Raw genomic sequence first — 25,766 nt, 5'->3', positions numbered from 1 at the left:
AGGAATGCAAACGAGGTAAATTTTACATCAGTAAACATTTTCAAACAGACGAAAATATGGAAACGTGTTAATAGAGCTGCAAAATTTTATGCTATGTTTTTGAATCAGTCTTGAAGAGACTACAGATTGGTATCTGTCCTCTGCAGGTGATAGGTGGGACTATTTCAGAGGACAAATGTGATCAAGCAGCTGGCCATGGTTTTGTTCTGATGGGATTACTCAGCAAATTTAGTAGATAAACTAAACATTTACCTATTACTTTCTACTTAAAATACTTACTCAACTCGTAAAGAGTTTTATCAAACCTTAGACTTTGTAAACACTTTTAAAAACACTCAGTTTTGTGCCTTTGAACAAGTGTAGCAAAATTAATAGGTGAAACTATATGCAAATTTTTATAGATCTTTGCTTAATTCAGGTAATAGCCTAATATATTTATTTTGATTAATTATGTATTTGGTTAATTAAATTCAACTGGCATTGCACAACTTAATCCCAAATGTATAAACTTTTCTGTTAACCTGGCATCTATGGGAAATGGCTATTTTAGTAATCCGTTAATGGAAATTTACCATCTGTAGTAGATATTTTGAGAATTCAAATGGAACAAACAACAGACTACTAGCCCATACTTTGTATTTCTTTATTTGTGTATTTCATAAGCACAATACTAATGAATTATTCCTGTGTGTCAGATAAAATTTTAAATATTAACTCTTTCATTCTTCCTAAGAGCCACATGAGATAGCTATTATTATTACCTTTGTTTTCTGGATGAAAAGACTGAGACACAGAAAAATTAAGTGACTTGCATAGTATCACATTGAGAAGAGGCAGAGCTGAATTCAAGTTCATTCTCTGAGCCCTTACACTATACCACCACTCTGTAAAGATACATATAACACAATATTAGTTAAAAACTCAAAAAAGAACTTAGCTTATCCCCTGTTTTGTAACTATAGGATGGTTTCAAATAGAAAAATATATGTATTTAAAATCCTGCAAAGTACATCTCCAGATATGCTTAGTGGCCTCTGTCTGGTAATGTTTCTTCCACCTAGTGTTTTCCAAGCTATAGCCTGCATGTATCCTCACTAATAAAAGGTCTTTCTTCTTTAACCAAGCCTATTGCTCAAAGAATTCTGCAATCTCATCTCTCCCAGGAAACCTCCAAGTGATAAAAAATGGAGTATTGATTTCGACCTGCTATGAGACATGCAAAGTTTACTTTTTACTAATACAGAGTTTTTTGAATTGCTACATTTTAAATTAGTATACATATTTATTTAGATATAAGTTTAGTCTATTTTTAACATTTTGTTTTAGAAAAATTTAAATGTCTTAGGTTACAGGGGCATAGATGTTAAAGGCTTTGCAGTTTAATTACCTTGAACTTTACTTAGCACCATATTAAGACAACGAGCTGCTTAATCTTTTCTGTAATTATGATTATAGAAGATCAAAATAAAACTAGAATTACAATTATCTTTTCTTGTGTAAATTAATGATTTTAAGTTGGTAAGATGTCATTTCTATTAGACAAAAATAATTTATAGTTAGATTAAGCATCTGTAGTACCAGAAGATACAGGATACCTATCAAAGAAAGAGAGGTGAAAAGTTCATTTCCTGGCTTAGAGAATATTTTATTTAATTTTTGTCTTTAAAATAATTTTCATAAGTTCTTTTGTAACTCTCAATTTTTATTTACCTGAGAACCAAAAATAAATATCCTATTAGAAAAAAAATAAATCCTGATCCATTCTAACTAAAATAATTTTTTGTGGAATTTTCTTAATTGTGGTAACAATTACTGAAAATCAAGCTGATGCAATTTTTTTTTTTAATGATAAGTGATTCAATGTTTTGGGGATGTGACGGTTTCCTCAGAGGAAGTAATCAAAACAAAATTATTTTTCTTGATAAAAAGAACAGCTACTTCATTTTTTCTAAAAAAAAAAAAAAAGACAATTCAGAGAACTTATGTAGGTCATTGTCAGTAAAAAAATAGAAAGGAGAAAATATAACAAAATTAATTATCTGTAAAGTACATAAGATGATTTAAAGTTTCCTTTTTTCTTATTTATTTTGTTTTCTTGAATTTCTTTCATATTTATATATGCTAAGAAAGCATATTTCCTCATAAACATATTTATAATGACTTTTATTGATTTTTAATGTAATTTGTAACTATTACATTTATATTACAACACAAATATATATCCTATCATCTCTAATATGCATTATTTTTATACTTTATCTTTTTAAAAGTTGTATTTAAATTACTCCAGAATTCTTATATCATGCGAATTATGTGAAAGGACTTTAGGTACACGATTAAAAATATTCTAGCATTTGCATAATTTAACAGATTAAGAAGAATTTAGAAAACCATTCCAGGGCAATTTACTTGTTTTGAACATCTGGTTAACAGCTGGAGTAATGAAACTTAACACAGCAGTAACTATCTTTTACACTGATCCTCCATGCACACACAACTGCTAGGAAGGATTGACTACTATTAATTCTTGCTTTCTTTTGCCATAGTGATTTTCCTTGAAAAACAAATTGAGAATCCTTTACTGTAGAATAGCTGAAATTTATATGCATAATATGAATAACACTGATTAAAACCATACTTCAATTTAATATAAATGCAACAAAGAAAGCCAGTTCTTGAAGTTAATACAGATAATTATGATAGAATGTCCTTGAAATTCGTATAAGCACATTTTAGGCAATAAACAATATTATAGTAATAGCCAATGTCATATTCAGCAGAAATTAATGTTGAATTGATTAGATAAAGACTAGGCTCACAACCTTTCAGATGTCTAATATATTTATTAGATTATATATTTATAATATATTTCATGTAATAAGTACAGTATTTACTGTATATTTTAATACTATGTGTTTTTACCTTTTTTAGTTAATCTTTTTTATGTATCAATTCCTTTGTTTTCATTTAGTATGTTGATACTTTGGGATACTTTCAATGGAAGTGTTAAATGAGCCTGCATTCTCAGATCGCAGGGAAAAAGTTACTTTTCTAATTTAATTTTAAAAATAAATAATCATTATACACACAATTACCTTGTGTAGGCCATACCAGAATTTAATGATGTGAATTCTCCTTTCAAGGTACAAATCATTCAGAGCCACTCAAATTGATATTCCATCCTTTTAAAATTTTACTTCCATATATCCAAATTTCTAGGTACATTGTAGGCTTATTTAATAGAATGACAATAAAGATAAGATTGAAACAGTTGTAAAGTAAACCATGATGGACTTCTTTTAAAATGTCTTATCTCTAGCTAAATGCTTCAGTTACATAGCAAGGGATGTTGTTTTATAATTACTCTTACACAGTAATTCCAATTTTTAAGATCTTATCAACAAATAGGATTGAATTTTGCCATAAGTTTCTTCTCCTCAGCAAAACGTTAACTCATGCTATGTTACAATAGTTGTGGATGGCAGGCATGTACACAATTTATATGAAATAAGCTGGATAAATGGCTGTCAGAAAATCATGATTCTTAGTGTTTTCTTTCTTCTTAGTCTAAAATCACTTTGCAAAAATTATATATTTGTATGTATTTATAAATATATAATTACTAAAATATATAAAGCATCACACAGTGAAGTAGTATACTATGAGTTCAATGATTTTATATACAAAAAATGTTTTTTGGACCTTAATTTTTCAAAAAGTGCCTCTAGGCATAGTATTACATGAGATAGTAATGGCAAACAGGATTTATTTGTATATTATATTATTAGCTTTCAAGTCAGAGCCATTGAATATAAATAGGGAATATATTTAATAAATACCCAAAATGAGAATATTATTTAAGATTTTTGCCATTATTGGGAAGAAATAAACATTATATGTGTCCAAAATATATATATTTTATATATATATATAGCTATGGCCTACGGCTATTTGGATTTAGATTGGACTTTCAATGATTGGCCCAAATATAATTTGAGTGAAGGAAACAGCTTTAAATAAAGCTAAATAAATAAATAAAGGCTAGGCACTTTTGATTTTAATCTAATGGCAGTGGGGGAACTTCAGAAGGAATTTGTGATCAGGGTGCAGGGAGACAGGCAAATAGTTTTCATGAAGGAGGTAGAGGTTGAGTGAAATTTAAGCTAGCAAAATTAGACTATCTGGGAAGGGGACTAGGGAACCAGATGCCTTAATGGGACCATTATGAGGCTTCTGCAGTAATCCAAAAATAAATTGATTACAACAGAAGTAATTGAAAAACAATGATGAAAAGCAGTGTGATCAGTTTGAAACATTTAAAGTGGCAAGGGGTCATAAATTTTTTAAACAAAGTACCAGAGGGAAATAAAAGGCTTCACTTTTGATGATTGTGATATTGGCACAGTCAGGAATTTGCCAAGGGGAGCTGGTTCAAGTTGAGCCAAGTATGGTGCAGAAATGATGAGTCTGAGGTTTTGGCAGATAATTAAATTGGCAATGTCCTGTGTAAAAACAAATGGAATTTGATATTATAGCTCTGTCACTTAATGGCTATGGATTTACCACATAACAAATTAACAAATCTGAGCAGCTTAGAATAGTCCCTTTCATGTAACTTTAGTGCTTACTAATTTTGGGGAAAATATGAAACCACTGGAGAGGGGAGTCTAAGTTAATTTTCAGAGGTAAATTTATTTTACATTATCAATAAGAAAAATAATCTAAGATAAAGAGAGAATTTAAGTGAAGTTCCCAGGATAGGGCGAGATTTTGGGTATTATTCCAGAGTAGTCAAATATTGAAAAGAAAAATCAGAATTCTGAGGCTTAAGTAAGGAAAGTTTGGTGAATAATTAAAGCTGTGGTCACAGGTCATGCATTTTAGAAGTTGTATTAAGAATTATAAAAAACTTCTTTCAATGTCTGCTAATTGCTTTAGGAGTCTGAGTTAAAGATAAAAGTTGTATTCTAGTGTCTGTACACAAAAGTGATAAATGAGTATATCTCAAAACAATATTAGAATATAAAATTCATCTGCTATACAAACTTTAGAACACAATGCATCATCTATAAAAATATTATTTGTAGCTTTAAAAATCAATTATGCATATTAATGTTATCCCAAGAGAATCACGAAATAGTGTTTGGTGCCTTTCTTTATTTTTATTTAACAAATTAACTACAAAACCACCATTTCAGAACTACTCACTTATAAGGGAAAATGGGAAGACAAAAAAAATTAACTCCCAAGGTTTCCAGAATTGCTATTATTTATATTATAATATATAGTATAAGTTTTTTTCTGATATTATATAAACTTTTTGGTTAAATAGATAATAACTTTCTAGTAAACCCATTATGTCAGCTTTCAACAATGTTTTTTTTTTTTTTTTTTTTTTTTTTTTTTTTTTATTATACTTTAGGGTTTTAGGGTACATGTGCACAATGTGCAGGTTTGTTACATATGTATCCATGTGCCATGTTGATTTCCTGCACCCATTAATTCGTCATTTAGCATTAGGTGTATCTCCTAATGCTGTCCCTCCCCCCTCCCCCCACCCCACAACAGTCCCCGGAGTGTGATGTTCCCCTTCCTGTGTCCGTGAGTTCTCATTGTTCAATTCCCACCTATGAGTGAGAACATGCGGTGTTTGGTTTTTTGTCCTTGCGATAGTTTACTGAGAATGATGTTTTCCAGTTTCATCCATGTCCCTACAAAGGACACGAACTCATCATTTTAGCTTTCAACAATGTTATATGGAAGTCAGCTTTCAACAATATTATATGGAAAAATAAATTGAAATACATAAGATAAACATTTAAACAACTTTTATTTTTACTTACCTCTGTTATTTCAATTCATCTTCCTAAAGTTTCATAAATAAATACAAAGAAGACTAAATTTTGAGTAAGTTTTCATTGCATTTGTAAACAATAAATTATAGTTTGTGTTCATCATATAATTTTTGCTACTCTTCTCCATTAGACCTATTTTGAAAAGTTGTTGGAAGTGTTTCCTGTTGTTTGAATCAAATTTTCATTTAGATTTTAAAAATGCATGATTTACCAAATTTGCATAATAAATCATGTAAAATACAAAATTATATTCTAGTACTTGAAAAATATTTATATTTTATTAATTATTTTTGGAGTTCTAAACTTGAGATTAATAGGATAAAAATATACATTTGAATTTATACAACCAATTTTGTACCTTTTTAAATTGGGTATATTTGCTTAGATCTGCCATTAGTATCCATGTGTGTTTTGCCCATCGAAGGCAATGCATTGTAGAACTTCAGGGTTAATATGTTTAAAGTGGCAGAAATTCTACAACTATTAATGAGCAAGTTGCCTTGATTTCATCATGACTTAAATATGAAAAGCCGAGGAGAGCATTTGGCTTTCTACTGTTTCTTCTTCATCTGGAAACTTCGTTATTAAATATGTGAAAGTCGAATATGATTCAAGTATTTTAGCATGCTACACATTGTGATCTTTAGACTTACATTATCTATAAATTACAAGTAGCCCAACTAAAACGTCTGCAGTGTGGTGGTATTTTTGTGCAATTTAATTTTCACTAAAAGCATGAGAGTCAATAGGAAAGTCACCGTCAGCAAAATTGAATACAGAAATTTCATTCATGGGATAAAAGGATTATTTTAAAATGAGTCCAATATGCTGAATGATATTTGTCCTTTTTAAAATGATAAGTGTTCATTTGTCTTAATTTACTTTTATTTCTCATGGTATCCTACATTTTTAGAATATAATAAATAATTTTAAACACATTTTTTATGGTAATATCATTACCGAAAGCTGATGTACCCTCATTCTCAAATACCAATTTTTTTTAGTAGTATGAAAATGTTTGAGATGTGTTTGATGTTATATTTAGGATAAAATATTGTTATAGATTGAATGTTTTTGCCATCCTTCAAATTCATATGTTGAAATCCTAATTCTAATGTGATGATATTTGGAGCTGGGGACTTCGGGTCACAATTAGTTCATGAGAATGGAACTTTCGTGAATGAGATTATTGCCCTTATAAGAAGAGGTCAAAGAGCTCACAAGTTCTCTTTCTGCCATGTGAGTAATAAAGAAGTCAGTGGCTAAGAACATGGAAGAGGGTCCTCACCAGAACCTGACTATGCTGACAACCTAATCTCAGACTTCTGGCTCCCAGAACTATGAGAAATATATTTCCGTTGTTTATCAGCCACCAAGGCTATTGTGCTCTGTTATACCTTCCCAAACTGACTAAGACAGATACCTCTGAATCCTACTATTTTTATGCTCTTCTGGCCCACATAAGAAAGTCTTGCAGAGAGTTAAGTGCGCCCAGGGATTCACAGTGGTAGAATGATGATTTGAACCCAGGCTGTCTCCAGAGCCTTCACCACTGTACTTTACTGCCTCCAAATATTTGTCTGAAACATTGCATAAGGGAGGGTGAGTGAAGGGGGCTTTTGGAGGGAAGTGAGCACAAGGAGAGTGTGGCTGACAATGAGTGGACTGCAGCAGCTTCCATCAGAGTTTAGTCTTATACACATTCTTAATCAATCTTTGGGTGAGAGCTCATCTCTCAGTTTTTGGTGTTCATGTACCGTGTATGTAATTGGATTCGATTCTTTAAGTCACGAGATCTCTCCCCTCCCACCTTCACCAGGCTTCACCTTCAGCCTTCTTTACTGGCCAAGATACTTTAGGTAATGCTATCCTTCTTGAAAGGTGAAGCGTGAAGGACCACTCTATATCATCACTTCTCATTTCATGGTATTTTGTAGGTTCTTCGTGCTCTACACGTTCAGAGAAACTTCTCTAGTAACAAACTATAGAAATGATCCCTGAATGTATAGTTTTGGCATTTTGTAGTTTCTGTAGTTTGTGTTTTGGGGTCATGGTATTTTCATTTCTTTGCTGTAAATGGATAGTTTTTCTTTCTCTTTATATTTGTTTTGTTGTGCCAATTGGGTTTCAATTGTTGGAAGAAAAGATAAAAAAGATGTTAGTTCTCTGAAGTATTTAATTGGAGTCCAAAATATATTCCTCAAAATAATTTTATCTAAATTAACATTATCGGACCTTAAGTATTTTGGTATAACTTGAATATCTCTGGAGGAAAACAACAACAACAACAATAACAGTGCCTATTGCACAGAGCTCTATTGGGGTTTAATGGAGCTGACCAACATATGCAACGTGTTTAGACAAGTACCACATACCATGATAGTTACACAATAATGTTAAACTATCATGAACATCATCATCGCTAATTGGGGCTTCATTTTTCTTATATTAAGTATATTTTTGCTTGATATCGCTTTAAATTCTTCAAATTAATAACTCTGTAAATACTTTATTCGGAATGTACTAATTAGGGAAATAAAGTATTTCCAATAATTTATATTTATGATTTGGATTATAAGTTAATACCTTTGTATTCATGTACAGAGCTCTTATGTTAAATACTATAGTAATAGAAATGTATATCACATAAACATCCTATATTAGTGTCTAATTTTTGTAATCCCAAGATTAGCAGTGCAGTATGATCTCTTAGAAGTTTATCTAACATCAAATGATAAATAAACATAATATTTGGTTTTATATAGTGACCTTTAACTATTTTGGTGTGCATTCCAGTTGGAATAGATTCATGGGATTTATTTACCTCTGACCTCAGGCAAGACACTTCCTTTCTTTGAGTGTCATGTTCTTCATTAATAAATATCTCATAGACAAGATCTCGAATCACAAACTAGCAGACCTGAGTCTACCTGAAGAAACATTTTGATGTATCAGCTCAGTGTTTAAGGCATGTTTGAAACTTAAATGCTTTCAGTCAGGGCATGGTGTCACCAGTTCCTTCAGTCTCTGCCACTCAGAATTAGCTTATGTGTAGCCACTTCATACATTTATGTTAGGTGTGTGACCATGGAAGGAATTTGAGATTTTGACTCTTGACCTGTATCTCTATGTTCTCTTCCACCTTTAAAGTTGTCTATTCATGTGACTGGTCCCATTTAGAATACAGTTGAACAAATGGGTCCTTTTTCAATCCACTTGTCCCTATTATTACACTTTTTGATAGATACCTGCAATTGTCCTATTCCCCTCAGAAGAAATGCTTTTTTCTGTTCTGTTGACACGCAAGTTAGTCATAGGTCTCAGAGAATAACATTGTGGTTTTTGTAAATGCTCGTTGTGAAGTCTATCAAGATATTTTGCGAAAAAATTTTATTCTTAATTTCTCTGAAATTAAGAATTGTAAATAAAGTAGCAAATTAAAATCCTATCTTATAGTCTCATTTTTGTCATTAACTATTTTCATTTCTTCTTGGAATAATTTTTGAAAACTTATTAATGTCAAAACTAGGACTTATTTTGAACTTAATAAATGTAGTTGGATGACTTACCCTAAAAAAAGAAATGATAAATGACCTTGATAAGAAATACATGGAATTTTAGTGGCCAATGATTGAGATAATGGGATAATTTAAAGGAAAGTGTTTTGTATTCTCTGAAAAAAAAAGTATCATATCCAAATTAATGTGGTTATTTTTAGTTATCTACAAATATGAAATTGACCCACTATTCTTAGTATTAATAATACTACTTGGAAAATTGTAGTTGTCATTCAGTAGTTGTAATGGATTACTGTATAGTCAAACTGCATTATAAACAATGCCAGAATATATAGAATTATATTATATATAGAATATAGAACTGGTACTTTTTTAAACTTTAGGAGAAATGTAATGTAACTTTTATAAAATATAAGGATCAAACTGGTATCATTGGCTAAGTTCAATTTATAATCATAATTGTAGAATGATTAGAAATACTCCCATTACTTAAAAGGAAGGAACTGGTAAGATTTACAAGTGATTATTTGCTCATAGTGCAATTCAGCTAGAAATTTAATATTACAGATTTAAGCAAAACCATCAAAGCTACCTGGTGGTTTCATAGCTCTACTAAACCTGGATGTGCATGCTAAAATGCTGATTCATAGATCTTCCTCTGCTTAGTGTCTATAGTTCTGTGTCTTCTCTTTAACCTAATATTATAATCTTGAAAGAAATTTCAGGAATGATTCCAGTCTGAATTTATATCCGTAGAACCTGAGAAAGTCAAACAATTTTTAGAATTAATATGTGTTTCAGATAGATATTTACATCAGCATAATAAATAGTTCATTCATAAGAACAAAATTTCATAACTAACTTTCTTCCAGGAAAACAGAAATTGCTGAGACTCCAAGGTTTTTTTATACCTAGGATGCCAAGCTGCATGTTGTTATTTTTGCCATATTCTATTTGTCAAAGTAACTATTATAACAAGGCCAGCCCAGATTCAAGAGTCAGTGAAACACAGCTGTAAAATTTTCTTGCCATGTTTTCAATTAATTATATCATGTGATATACTTTGGCCACTGGTACACTGAAAAATGTGTGCGACTAGGGCTAGTGTTCTGGAAAATAAGAGACCACAGGAAAGAGGCCCCACATGTAGAACAATCCCAGCTACACTGAACGATTCCAGCCATACCAGCCTTGGACCTATGTATATGACCATCCAGCCCTAGCAGAACAGCCTGGGGATCAGAACCACCAAGCCAAGCCACATAACGTTGTGAAACTATAAATGTTGACTGTTTTAAGCTACTAAGTACTGTGTAGTATAAACTAAGTGATGATAATCCCCTTTCCTGTAAGTTAGAGAACAGGAAGCTACCATGTAAAATACTAGTTCAAAACTGTGTAGCAGCTGCTAGAGCCAAAAAACTGAAGCCTCATGCTAAGTCTTTTCATAAGCATCATTAGTGGAACGATCCCCCAAAGGACAAAATGCTTTCATGGCCATCTTTACGGCAGAAAAAAACATCTCTCTTCCAAATCTTGTATAACAGCGTCTAATAAGCTGAAACTAAATCATATCTGGAGCCCTACCGACAGGGAAGTCTGCAAAATGTAAATTTTAGCCCTCCAAAATTGACAGCACAGGAGTTCATATTAGGAAGCTACAATAGACACTGAGCTCCAATCCATCATATCTGCTATAATCAGCACAAGTTCTCTTTCCTTTGGTAATTGTATTCATTTTTATGGATTTTAAGGATATAATTTCCTATCAGTTTAATGAAGAAATATGTCAAAACTCATATTCATAGTTTTTTAGATATAGGAAATAATTTATTTTCAAATTGTGAACTAATTAACTTGTATACCAAGAAAGATGGTGTTTATTCTCTAGGACCAGAGTTCCCTGTAATTTTCTTAAGTTTGGAATGATGGGAAAGGCTCTTGTTTCCGGTCTTCATCCTCACTGCCTGCTAGCTTACTGTTACCATTTTTTAATGCTTTAAGGCCCATATATAAGCTATTACCTTTACTAGAACCTCGAGTTTCTTTTCTCTCTACCTCCAAAGTATAATTAACACATACCCATCTTTCACTTCTTACTCGAAGTATCACTTTCTGGAAGAGACTTCTCTGGACTCCCCCAAAGTTGATCAGGTTCTCTTGTTACAATAAGGAAAACTTTATAAAGTAATCATCCCGTAGCATTGTATATTTCCTCCTGTGGTCTGCTGAATAAGAGATGGCTAAATTAATTTTAGGATGGGAACACCTAACAAAGGAGCTAGCACTGAGAAAATATTTGTGAATGTATGTATGTATTTATTTTTATAATTTTTTTAAAAATGTGCGAGCGCATGGTAGGTGTATATATTTATGGGATTTATGGAATACATGAGATGTTTCCACAGGCATGCAATGTGAAATAAGGACGTCATGGAGAATGAGGCATCCATCCCCTCAAGCATTTATCCTTTGAGTTACAAACAATTCAATTACACTCTTTTAGTTTTTTAAAAATGTACAATTAAATTATTATTGACTACAGTTACCCTGTTGTGCTATTTTATAGCACAACATTTGTTCTATTTCTTATTCATTTTTCTATTTCTTTTGTACCCATTAACCATCCGCATCTACCCCTCAATCAGCCACTATCCTTCCCTGCCTCTGGTAACCATCCTTTTACTCTCTATGTCTGTGAGTTCAATTGTTTTGATTTTTAGATCCCACAAATAAGTAAGAACATGCCATGTTTGTCTTTCTGTGCTGTGCTTATTTCACATAACATAATGATCTCCAGTCTCACCCACGTTGTTGTAAATGACAGGATCGCAGTTTTTTATGGATGAATAATACTCCATTGTGTGTGTGTGTGTATATATATATATACCAAATTTTCTTTATCCATTCATTTTTTGATGGCCACTTAGGTTGCTTCCAAATCTTAGCTGTTATAAACAGTCCTGCAACAAACATAGGAGTGCTGATATCTCTTTGATGGATTGATTTCCTTTCTTTTGAGTACATACCCAGCAGTGAATATGGTAGCTCAATTTTTAGATTTTTACGGAACATCCAAACTGTTGTCCCTAGTGGTTTTACAAACTTACATTCCCACTCACAGCGTATGAGACTTCCATTTCCTCCACATCCTTGCTAGCTGTTGTTATTGTCTCTTTTTGATATAAGCCATTTTAACTGGGGTGAGATTATATCTCATTATAGTTTTGATTTGCATTTCTCTGATGATCAGTGATGTTGAGCACCTTTTAATATGCCTGTTTGCCATTTGTATTCTTTCTTTTGAGAAATGTCTGTTCAAATCTTTTGCCCATTTTTTGATTGGGTTATTGGATTTTTTTCTTATATAGTTGTTTGAGTTCCTTCTATATTCTGGTTATTAATCCCTTGTCAGATGGATAGTTTGTAAATATCTTCCCCCATTCTGTGAATTGTCTCTTCACTTCATTGATTGTATCCTTTGATGTGCAGAAGCTTTTTCAACTGGATGTGAGCCCATTTATTTTGCCTTGGTTGCCTGTGCTTGTAGGGTCTTGCTCAAGAAACTTTTTGCTCAGACCAATGGCCACAAGATTTCCCCCAGTGTTTTCTTGTAGTAGTTTCATAGTTTGAGGTCTTCGATTTAAGTCTTTAATTCATTTTTGTTTGATTTATATACTTGATGAGAGACAGAGATCTAGTTTTGTTCTTCTGCATATGGATATCCAGTTTTCCCAGTACCATTTTTTGAAGAGACTGTCTTCTTTCTCCAATGGATGTTTTTGGCACCTTTGTTGAAAATGAGTTCAGTATAGATGTATGGGTTCTCTCTTCTGTTTTTATGTTTCTGTTTTTTACGCCAGTACCATGCTGTTTTGGTGACTATAGCCCTGTAGCATAATTTGAAGTCAGGTAATGTGATTCTTTTAGTTTTGTTCTTTTTGCTTAGGATAGCTTTGGCTTTTCTGGGTCTTTTTTGGTTCCATATAGATTTTTGGATCTTTTTTCTATTTCTGTAAAGAATGTCATTGGTATTTTGATAGGGATTTCATTGAATCTGTAGATTGCTTTGAGTAGTATGGACATTTTAACAATATTGATTCCTTCTATCCATGAACGTTGAATATTTTTCAATTTTTTGGTGTCCTCTTTAATTTCTTTCATCAATATTTTATAGTTTTCTTTATGGAGATCTTTCACTTCCTTGGTTATGTTAATTCCTGAGTATTTAATTTGATGTGTGGTTATTGTAAATGGGATTACTTTTTAAATTTATTTTTCAGATTGTTCACTGTTGGTGTGTAAAAATGCTACTAAATTTTGTATGTTGATTTTGTATCCTGCATCTTCACTGAATTTTTATCAGTTCTAATTGTTTTCTGGGGGAATCTAGGTTTTCCTAAATATAAGATTATGTCATCTGTAAACAAGGATAATTTGACTTCTCCCTTTCCAATTTGCATGTCCTGTGTTTCTTTCTCTTGTCAGATTGCTCTAGGTAGGGCTTCTAATACTATGTTGAATAACAGTGGTGACAGTGGACAACCTCGTTGTTTTCCAAATCTTAGGGGAAAGGCTTTCAGTTTTTCCCCATTCAATGTGATACTAACTGTGGGTCTGTCATATATCACCTTTACTGTGTTGAGGCATATTCCTTCTATCTCAAGTTTTCTGAGGGTTTTTATCATGAAGGGATTTCGAACTTTATCAAATGCTTCTTTCAGCATTAATTAAAATGATCATATGGCTTTTATCTTTTATTTTCTTGTTATGGTGTATCATATTGAGTGATTTGCATATGTTGAATCATCTTTCTGTCCCAGGAATAAATCCCATTTAGTCATGATGAATGTTCTTTTTAATGTATTGTTGAATTTGATTTGCTATGATTTTGTTGAGGATTTTTCCATCAATAGTCATCAGAGATATTGGCCTGTAGGTTTTTGTTTTGTTTTGTTTTGATGCGTCTTCGTCTGGTTTTGGCCCTAGGGTAATACTGGCCACATAGAATAAGTTTGAAAGTATTTCCTTCTCCTCTCTTGTTCAGAATAGTTTGAGTAGGATTGGTATTAGGTCTTATTTAAATATTTGGTAGAATCCAGAAGTAAAGCCATGAGTCCCAGGATTTTCTTTACTGGGATATTTTTAATAATTGCTTTGATCTTGTTGTTTGATATTGGTCTGTTCAGGTATTGGATTTCTTTCTTGTTCAATCTTGGTAGGTTGTATGCATCTAGGAATTTGCCCATTTATTCTAAAATTTCCCAATTTATAGTCATTTAGTTGCTCATAGTAGTCACTAATGATCTTTTGAATTTCTGCAGTATCAATTATAATGTCTTTTTTCATCTCTGATTTTATTTATTTGAATCTTCTCTCTTTTTTTTTTCTTAGTCTGGCTAAAAGTTTGTCAATTTGTTTAACTTTCCAAAAATCCAACTTTATGTTTGCCTGATATTTTGTATTACTTTCTTCATTTCAATTCCATTTGTTTCTGATCTGATCTTTATTATTTCTTTTCTTCTACTAATTTTTGGTTTGGTTTGCTCTTGCTTTTCTGATTCTTTTTTTAATGCATCACTAACCGGTTTATTTGATGTTTTTCTTCTTTTTTGATGGATGCACTTGTAGCTGTAACTTTCCCTCTGAGTACTGCTTTTGCTGTATATCATTGGTTTTTATATGTTATGTTTCCACCATCATTTGTTTCAAGAAATTTTTACTGATAAAATATTTAATAAAATTTAACTTAATGAATGGATAAGACCCTTTTATATTTCAAGAAATATCTTCATATTTACCTTTGATAGCAAAGATCACAGGGCTGCCTGGTATACAGGAGTGTGCAATATCTGGGTTGAGCTTACCTTGAAATGAGATTACTGCCTACTGTAGAGTTTGATAGTTAAGATTATGTGTCAAGTTGGCTAGTACATGGTACCCAGGTTTTGGTCAAACACTAGTCTAGATGTTGCTGGGAAGGTATTTTTTTAATGTAATTAATATTTAAGTTAGTAGACTTTCATTAAAGCAGATTACTCTCCATAATATGGGTAGGCATCATCCAGTCAGTTGAAGCCTTCTGAGAAAAGACTAAGGTCTCCTCGCAAAAAAGGACTTCTGCTTCCAGATTGTCTTTGAACTGGAGCTGCAATATCAACTCTTCCCTGCATCTTCAGACTGCGGGAATGCCCTGCAGATTTTACACTTGCTAGCCTCCACACTTATGTGAGCCAAAATTCCTTAAACTGAATTTCTCTCTCTGTCTCTCCCTCAGTAGGTGTGTGTGTATACATTGTGTTTGTTTGCATCTGTCTGTGTGTATGTTTGTGTGTGTATGTTAAGTGCAATAATAATTAAATGACAATAACGATTAAAGTCACTTTCAAGGGTTCGAATGGGAATAAAAATAACTGAAAATAAGTAGAGATTCTTATTCTTGGTAGATAAGTTTCCTCATTTCCCTTTCTGACTAATAGACAACATAGAAGGATGTGAGGGAAGTAACCCACCGAGTTCAAGAATCTCTATTTACTACTAGTTATTTACTTCCCATACAAATCCTGGGAAGTAAGTTTAATTACTATTGCCAATTAACAGGAGAAAAACTCACTCCCAGAAAAGATAGTATGTACAGCAGTGTGTGGTATGAAGCAATGCTGAAAACTCAGTGTTATCAGTCTCCATAACCTCTGTTATTCTCAGATTATCTTGCTACCTGCTGTTTGTGAGAGGAATTGTTTGACTCTCCTTGTATTAGCTAGAGAGAGAGAGCAGTGTGTTCCTGAAATAAAAGACACTCTGGTAACTAGAAGAGGGCAAAAGATAAAACCCTAACATGTTATTGGAAACCTACATAATTGTCACTGGGGTTTTACTAGCAATCTTTATCCTGCTACTTCCCTTAATTTCAGAGATGATAAAACAATTTCCCTGGCTTTTCTTTTAAGGGCTTTTTTTTCCAGACCCTTATTTTTTGTTACCCATTAGTGAACCTGGGAAGGTTTTTATTTCTAAATTTATTGCCTAATTCTCCTGAAGCAGGTTTCACATTTGGATATTTCATTAAGATTGGCCTAGGACAAATCTTTGTCCTTCAAATGCAGAGGGAATAGGGACTATATACTTCCTATTCTGCTATCTCTCTGTGCCTTTGAGTGAGAACAATTACTGGAAGAGTTGCCAAAATTATAGTACCCTTGGGGAAAGGAAATTTAAAATAATTAGATATTTTATACTATAAAATAAGGGACAGCCTTCAAAGTCCAAAGCCAAAGTCATTTCTAAAGATCTCTATTATTTAGAAGTTCCCTGGAAAGCATCTCACACCTATTTTTAGAATCATAGGATATGATGACCTTAAGACACTATACTCGAGGCAATTTATCTGAGGCTGTCTGAGTGGTTGGCATCTTATATAGTTAGAGAGAGAAAGGATTTTCTAATGTTAATAGTGTGTTTTCTTTGATTGATTTTTGTTTGGAATGCTGTCAAAATATTTTAGGTAAAAGCATAAATTAGTTGCAACATAACATGATTTTAAAAGCTAAAAAATTTTAGACGACATGAAACCTTGTGAGACTATAGAAGGGCATTTTTTCGCCACAAATAGGGACAAAAATATTATACATTAAAAATGCAACCACTTTTACACAAACATGTATAAATAAATACACTAGGTGTCACAGGGAAAATTCAAATGAAAATCTTATTTTTCTATTTTTGAGATGTTTACCATTTATTAGGCGTGACAAAGCAAATACAAAGGAAATGTTAGAAGAACTAGAATTTAATCACAGCTTGAAAGAGCTATAAATACAGTACTACTCTTGGTTTATCATGCAAAGGGAAAATTGATGTCAAGTCCAGGTGACCTATGAGCTGTACCTTGAAGGACATTTTGTATTTCAACATGTTTAGATGTGCCGAAACTCTTCCAGAAAGAGGTGCAGTCTATAGATGTGCAAAGAACAAAAGGAAGAGAACGGCATTCATTTGAAGCCAACACAAAAGTAGTAGCTGAAATAATTTTTCCAGAGTGCCATAAGCAGTTAAGTAAAAGAGGCAAAATTTAATTCAAAGTGTTTCTAGCTCCAAATCATGTTTTTCTAAAACTGTATTGGCAGAGCAGAGGAACATTCTCAGGGTTCATAGGTTCTACCTGGAGTATAGGGTGTGGATTAGTGTAAAATATAAGATAGGGAAGTTAGTTTAAAGATTATGTTTTGGACCCTGGTTCAGGGGATGTCCTTATTGTGTCTAACTGATGTGTTTCAGGCTCTTTCTTCAATGTGTATTGCGAATAGTGAGATGTATTACACAGTCCTAACATTGATGCAGTTTAGTTGCTTGTGGATGGTGTTGTCAGGAAAAAAGGTAATATTTTCTTCTGAACTCATTGTTAGAAAGGGCAGGAGAAGCTGGGAGTAAGATATCCTCCATCCTCCTTAGACATATTTACATTACCTCTTCCAGGTTTGCATATTGTTTACAATCAATGCAGAGAAGAGAAAACAAAGGAAATATATGATAAGTTGATAAATTACTGCTACAAAATTTAAATTCCGGGCCCAAAGCAATAACAAAATAGAACATAGTGAAACAAGTACACAAAAGATTTAAAACTGGGGATACAGAAGATCCAAAGCAAGGAGAAAAAAGGAAATTATTATAACTGGACTTAAAATTTTAAAAAATGGTATTTAGAACTAAGAAATTAATTTGAGTGAAATTAATGTTAGAATAAAAATAAAGTTGAAATCAACATGAAGGAAGAGGCTAAAGCATGCATATATGATTGAAAGAGCAAGACAACTCACAGGAAAAGCTAAAAATCAAGTAGAAGCAAGGTTTTGACTAGAAAGAAGCAGCACGAGTGAACGGATGGAAATGAAAAAACGATCTGCAGAGATATACACTGCAAGAGGAGTTTTCATTGCCAGGGCACCAGCTTCTCCAGTTATCTTCCCCTGTATATGGGACCACAGGCCTTCCTGTGGAAGGGCCCTCAGTGACTAAGCAGCATACTCCGCTTTTCTCATTTCTCCCTAGTGGTGAAGATTCAGACAAGGTCTTCAGTCATTCTCTTATTTGGAACCTTCTCCCAATCATCAAAACCCCAAATCAGTAGAAATTGAAGAATCTGCTTTTTATGAAACCACTGCTACCCTAATCTTTTTATTCTCGCATTTTTCTAATTACATATATCACTATTTACCTCCATTTTGTCTTTCACTTAGGATACTACTTGCTTTTCTTTGCCTCATTTTAACATTTGGATAAAAAATTATTTGTATGTATTTACACAAAGTGCTTCAACTTAAATAGTACTGTTCTTTAAAAGAGAGAATGAGGCCTGGCGTGCTGGCTTACGCTTGTAATCCCAGCACTTTGGGAGGCTGAGACGGGCGGACCACGAGGTCAGGAGATGGAGACCATCCTGGCTAACATCGCGAAACCCCGTCTCCACTAAAAGTACAAAAAATTAGCTGGGCGTGGTGGCGCGTGCCTGTAATCCCGCTACTCAGGAGGCTAAGGCGAGATAATCGCTTGAACCGCGGAGTGGGAGGTTGCAGTGAGCCCAGATCGCACCACTGCACTCCAGCCTGGCGACAGAGAAAGACTGTGTCTCAAAAAAAAAAAAAAAAAAAAAGAGAGAGACAGAGAGAAAAGAGAGAGAGAGAATGAAGTTGACTTCAAAAATTTAGTTGTTTGTTTCTTAAACGAAAGTCTGCCGTTTTTATGGATGGTATTATCGTTCTAGAATGCTAATGCAATAATGACCTTGCAATGAAGCTAATTCATAGCCACAGAACTGCCGTTTAAGCGCCTACCTATGTTGTGAATCTCTTTCAAGCTACATTTTTATGCACTTTACTTTTGTTTCCTAGTATTTCTATGGTCTTGCATTTCCAGCTAGACTGTGTAATCCCCTAGGACAGAGACAGTATATTTTATGTCCTCCATTGCTCTTTGTACAGTGCTGAGTAAAATGACTTTTTAATGAATGTGTGGTGAATTAATGATACAGTTCTTATCTGCATATAACAGGACTCATGTGGCACCTCTAAGTTACCAAGGGTTTCAAGTTAACCTGCAGTTAAACGAAAGTGACTAGCTTCTTGAAAAAAATAAGCTTTTTCTAAATTCTAATAGTCCTTAATAAAATTTGCAAAACAGACAAGCAAAAAATAAAAAAAAATAAATAAATAAAATACAGTTACTGAGGAGCCAGCCATTTCAGAATATGGTTTATTCAATTGCATTTTGCTGATTTATTCCAGAAATCTTAACTAATTCCTGTGTAGTGCATATCTTTTCATTTTGGCAGAGATATACATAAAGAGTAAGGACTCCATACATTACTATTTGGCAAGAATACATACTATATTGGCGAGGTTCCGTTGTTTATTTTATTCAGATATTTGTATTTCTTTAAAGGCTTACACGGAATACTATGTGCATTATGTAAAACTGAAAGTTCATTCTTTATGCTGCATATGGTTTTCTTTTCCTAACTAGTAAAAGATGTACTGTCCTCAGTGCATTTATATTGGCTCTGGTTCAATGCAAATCTTTGATAACTTAGTTTTCCTAAGAGTTATTTTAAGTTGTTTACTTCTTGTCACTGCAGACTCTAGCTTAGAATCTGCTTCTTGGGATCTCACTACTTTGCCATTATACAGTCTTTCTTTCCCCCAACTTGAATGTTTCAATGGATCATTCAGAATTTATTTATAAATAGGATCATAGGAATTTGTTTTTCTTTTTCTTTTTCTTTTTTTTTTTGACAGGTCTCACTCTGTTGTTCAAGCTGGAATGCAGTGGCATGATTTCAGCTCACTGCAACCTCTGCCTCCTAGGTTCAAGGGATTCTTTCACCTCTGCCTCCTGAGTAGCTGGGACGACAGGCCCGCACCAACACACTGGGCGAATTTTTGTGTTTTTTGGCAGAGAAGGAGTTTTACCATGTTGGTCAGGCTGGTCTCCAACTCCTGATCTCATGATCCAACACACTGGGCTAATTTTTGTAACTTTTCGTAGAGAGGGAGTTTCACCATGTTGGCCATGCTGGTCTTGAACTTCTGACCTCAAGTGATCTACCGGCGAAAGTGAGGAGTTTTTAAAGGACTTTCAAGTAATGATCAAGTGGGTGCTACATGAAAAAGACACATCCAAATTTCTTCATTTACTTTATTGAATTTTTTTTAATTTGATGAGATATCACCCTGTAAAAATAACCATCTTGATAATCCATTCATTAATAAGACCTTAGAAAGTGCCACATTTCTTTAGATTATGTTAAGTCAAAAGACAGGCCAAAGCATCTGTGCTCTCTAATGATCTTTGGTCTTTATTTTCTTCACCAATTTAAAATACACTTTCAGGGCCTGGATGCTGTGGCTCACGCTTGTAATCCCAGCTCTTTGGGAGGCCAAGGCAGGCTGATCAGTTAAGGCCAGGAGTTTGAGACCAGCCTGGCCAACATGGTGAAACCCTATCTCTACTAAAAATACGAAACTTAGCTGGGCTTGCTAATTTTGGTGTGCGTCTGTAGTCCTAGCTACTCGGAAGTCTGGAGGCAGGAGAATCTTTTGAACCTGGGAGGTGGAGGTTGTAGTGAGCCAAGATCACACCACTGCAGATCACACCTGGGTGACAGGGCGAGACTCTGTCTCAAATAAATAAATGAATGAATAAATAAAGCACTAGGCCAGCGTTTCCATAAGACAACACATGCCCATGGCCTGCAGCATCTGCAGCCTTATCCATCAGTATTAATGAATCCGTCCATTTAAAACCTCAGTCTATACTGACCACAGTGGCTTTGATAAAAACAGGAAGGTCAACGTTATTTTCAAGTGAGAAAAAGTAAACAACAATCAACTTGAGGAGGCATAGCCTTCTCCATTTATCACAAGTCCCAGCCCTCCCGGTAAGTATGATGCATAGACATTGTCCACCCCTCGAGCCCCTATAAACTGTTGAGCTTGTGATCCTTGCTTTAGAATATATAAAAGACAGGTGAATAGAATGAAAAACTGTGAGGGGTAAAAGCTGACTTCATTCAGAATATGGGTGTAATCAAAGGAAGGTTGGGTGAAGTAAATGATCTGAAATTGAGGAATATATCCAGGTTTAGATCATTTAAAGAATTCCTGCCTTTGGATCTAACAGCCAGTTTTGCATCTATTTTTGTGTGTGTGTGTGTGTGTGAATTGCTCATATTCATGTAATTTCACTCTGATTTTTGTTACGTAAGATTGATCGTATTGTTATAAAAATAATAACACTGCATTGATTCCAGGATTCAGTGAAACTCTTGAATTTAATAATTAAAATAATAATGCTAATAGTAGTAATAACAATATCAGAGAAACATTATAATGATAATAAAACATTTCAAAAAGGATATTACTTCAAGTTGTCCAATGACTTACCTGACATGTTTTGAAGTTATGCACGCAAATACAAATGGTGGCTTTTTGTAATTCCATTTAAAAAATTTCTTATCCTATTTTACTGAGTTGTTCAGATTTTTACATTCTATAAATTATTTCTCTTTCAGATATCTATCCTAGAATTCTCTAATTTCTACATTATATAGGCGTCATTTGCATAAAATTAAATATTTGTTAGATTGATATAAAAATATTCAAGTCTAGACAAAAAAAATCAAAATCAATTGCGCAGTAGTTTGGGTAATGTTTGCTGCTATAATAAACCCCAAACTGAACACAATAGAACTTTATTTCTTGCTCGCGTAACAGTTCAGTGAACGTGCTCCTGCTTTGTGGGTAGCTTTTCTTCATTGGGTGATGCAAGGATTCAGATTTCTTCCTTGTGGATCTGCACCCTGAAGGGACATAGGGTCTTTGAATTCAAGTAGAGAAAGGGGAATGCTTGTACAGAAGGCACACTGGCTCATTTTGGAATGGAAGAGCCACTTCTGCTCACAATTTCATTGGCAAAAGTAGTCACATGGCCACACCTAGACACAAGGAGTGTTGGTAAATAAAGTCCCTGGCTAGGTAGCTGCTTTTCAGGAAAAAAAATACATGAAAGGAGAAGCACAAATTTTGGTGGGCAACATGCCATCCACCACAGGCAGTCCTATCTGCCAGCATTAATGAATCATTCCGTTTGAAACCTCAGTCTATATTGAGGTTTAGACTGAGGTGGCTTAGGAAAAGTAAGTGGCTCTGATAAGCAGCGCCATCATTTTTTTTTTAATAGAGAAACAAGTAAACCAAAATACACTTTAGTGAAATGTTCAATAGGAAAGCATCATTTAAAAATTAATGTAGTATGTTTTTCCTATAGAGAAATAATTGAGAATAGTAAGCACTTAAAAAATAGTCAAATAACAAAAAATGCTTTTCATAGGTTGCTATGGTCTGAATGTGACCTCTTAAAATTCACATGTTGAAGTCCTGATCCCAATGGATGGTATTAGGAGGTAGTGCCTTCAGGAAGTGATTAGGTGATGACAGTGGGATTAGCGCCCTTACAAGAGTGGACTGATAGAGACTCCCTGCCCCTTTCACTACGTGAGGACATAGTGAGAAAGTGTTGTCTATGAACCAGAAAGTTGGTTCTTGCCAAACAAAGGATCTACCTCGAAGTTAGATTTCTAGCCTCCAGAACTGTGAGAAATAAATTTCTGTCATGAATAAACAACCCAGTGTGTGATATTTGTTATGGTAGCCTTCATGGACTAAGACACAAGTATATTGTTGTCAGGTAAATGTAGGAGGAGGAAAGAAGAATGCAACTAGAAGGAAAAAAACAATAAATTAAGGAACAGAAAAAAAAAAGAAGAAAGCAGAAAAGATAGAGGCAGTAAAAATAGATCTGTACAAAGTAAGCAGCAGGGCAAGAGACGGGAGAAAGAGACCAGTAGTGCACAGGGTAGAGAGAGGCAGGTTTTGAAGTGCGTGCTGAAAGGTAGGCCCAGCTATGCACTTTGGTAACGGCCTTTAGAGCATTTTGGACTCTTCATCTATTTGAACTGTGGTAGAGCTGGTTAACCTTGCTGAGAGCTCTTCAACCCCTTTAATCCTAAAGTCTTTGAGGCTCCACTCTGAATGGAATAACTAGAGCAACCCAACAGGATAGAATTTAATTTCTAAACCCGGGTAGCAGCAACCAGAAGAGCTACATGATATCAGTGGCAATTGGTCTTATAGTTAGTTCATTCTTCCTTTGAGGCATACATTCAGATAAATAGGTAAATCATACACATGTATATAAAATAGGTAAATAATATATATGTATTAAGATCTCTATTGGACTTGGAAATTAGATTAGTTTTAGAGCAGCATTAAACAAATACTCAAAAATCTGTCATAAATGTACTTAACTAACTAGCTTTTAAAGAAAAAACTGGATTGTGTGCCTCCATGTCTTAGTCTATTTTGTGTTGTTATAAAGGAATACTGGAGGTTGAGTAATTTATAAAGAAAATAAATTTATTTGGCTCACAGTCTACAAGCTGTAAAGGAAGCATAATGTAAGTATCTCCTTTTGATAAGGGCCTCAAGAAGCTTTCATCATGGAGGAAGGCTAAGGGGAATAGGCAGAAAGAAGAGGACAAAGGAGAGTGAGCAAAGTGGTGTGTCACTTTTTGAATAACCAGCTCTAACTAATAGAGCTAGAATGCCCCCATTATGGTGGGGAGGACACCAAACCATTCATGAAAATCTTCCCTTACAACCCAAATACCTCCCACTAGACTGCACCTTCAACATCATTGGGGATCAAATTTCAAAATAGGTTTTTGAGGGGACAAATATCCAAACTATATCATGCCACTTTATTTTATCTTATTTTGTTTTGTTTTGTAGAGACTGCATCTCCCTTTGTTTCCCAGGTTGGGCGCAAGTGATTCTCCCACCTCAGCCCCCCATGCAGCTAGGACTACAAGTGTGCGCCACCACATCTGGCCAATCTTTCTCATTTTTGTAGAGATGGGGTCTCGCAATGTTGCACAGTCTCGTCTCAAACTTCTGGCCTCAAGAAGTCCTTTCACCATGGCCTCCCAAAGTGCTGAGATTACAGGAGTTAGTCACTACACCTGGCTCCATCATGCCACTTTTAACTAAAAGGCACTTTTTTCTCAATATTTATATTCTCTTCCTTTTCAAACTACTAATCCAAGATTAGATGACTAGACTTAGACAAGTCTCTACACAAGCAAATCATAACAACATCAAAAACAACAAAAATCAGATTATAATAGAACTAGGCACTAGGTTAGTGTACTTTAGAATTTATTTTCATTTAATCCAACAGAGATTCAATAGCTGTCCATTCCAAATTTGATATCCATAAGTATATTTTTAAACTTAACCTAGGAACCTGTGCATTTTACTCTGTCTGGTATGACAACTGGATTCAAGTGTTGGCTCTAGTTGAGTAGGGAATGGGCACCAATACTATAAGTAAAGAGCAATGTGAGACAGACAAGTCAAATAGTAGGAAGTTACTGGGTGATTTAGTTAGCCAGACAAGGGAGGTTCCACGTTCAAGGTTGACCATGAATCCAGGATCCAAGGAAGAAGTCACTGGCCACTGCAATTGGGGAGCCAGTTGCAGATGAGTGTCTTCCCACTCGACATTTACAGGTGAATCTTTCTTTCCAAAACCCACTGTGGGTCAGATATACCCTCACTGAATTTTAACTGTATTTTACAAGAATCAGGTAATATTTCAAACTATTTGAAAATAAAGCATTATTTCAAGTGTACAACTAACCCAGTCTGTTTTTACTTGAAGTAATTTTATCTTATTTTGTTTTACCTCCACATAGTGAATACCCTATTTGAAGATAAAAGCTGTTGTATAAATATAAAGCAAGATAACAATCAGGGTAGCCTGAAGGTTGAAATCGAACCAAAGAAAATAAATTCAGAACAACAAATTACTGTAATATTTTTATTTAATTTGATAACTTTCAATCATATAATGCACTGCACAAGTTATTTGGCAAGAACAAAAATAGTGTAGAAACTCGTATCTTACCATATATCAAATTAAGTTTCAGAAATATTGTTAGTTAAAAAAATAAAAAATTATAAGTCTTCATGAAATTTATCAGACTATGCTGTTAGCAGCAATAGCACTATTTATCGTGAAAGTCAAAGGAAGGGACCATAATGAAATAACTATATTTGACTCCACACAATTAAAAATTTTGTATAACAAACACCACAAATAAAATGACAGAGGACACATAAGGAGTTGATGCAATGTTTTCTTTTTCTTTCACTTTTTTTTTTTTTTGAGATGGAATCTCCCTCTTGACGCCCAGGCTGGAGTGTGGTGGTACAATCTCAGCTCACTGCAACCTCTGCTTCCCAGGTTCAAGTGATTCTCCTGCCTCAGCCTCCCA

The 25,766-nt window shown here is 33.9% G+C and overlaps 1 protein-coding gene and 1 pseudogene across 3 annotated transcripts in view; one reads left to right on the top strand and one right to left on the bottom strand.

Annotated features, from left to right (window-relative positions):
• Window positions 1-25,766, top strand: part of ADGRB3 (adhesion G protein-coupled receptor B3) — a 758,270-nt gene that overhangs the window by 15,391 nt on the left and 717,113 nt on the right. The window lies entirely within an intron of this gene.
• On the bottom strand, window positions 7,751-7,868 carry LOC129478231 (uncharacterized; annotated as a pseudogene).

This window comes from Symphalangus syndactylus, chromosome 2, assembly GCF_028878055.3.
Source record: "Symphalangus syndactylus isolate Jambi chromosome 2, NHGRI_mSymSyn1-v2.1_pri, whole genome shotgun sequence".
NCBI lineage: Eukaryota > Metazoa > Chordata > Mammalia > Primates > Hylobatidae > Symphalangus > Symphalangus syndactylus.
Note: the sequence above shows the minus strand (reverse complement) of the source record. Positions and strands in the feature narration are given on the sequence as shown.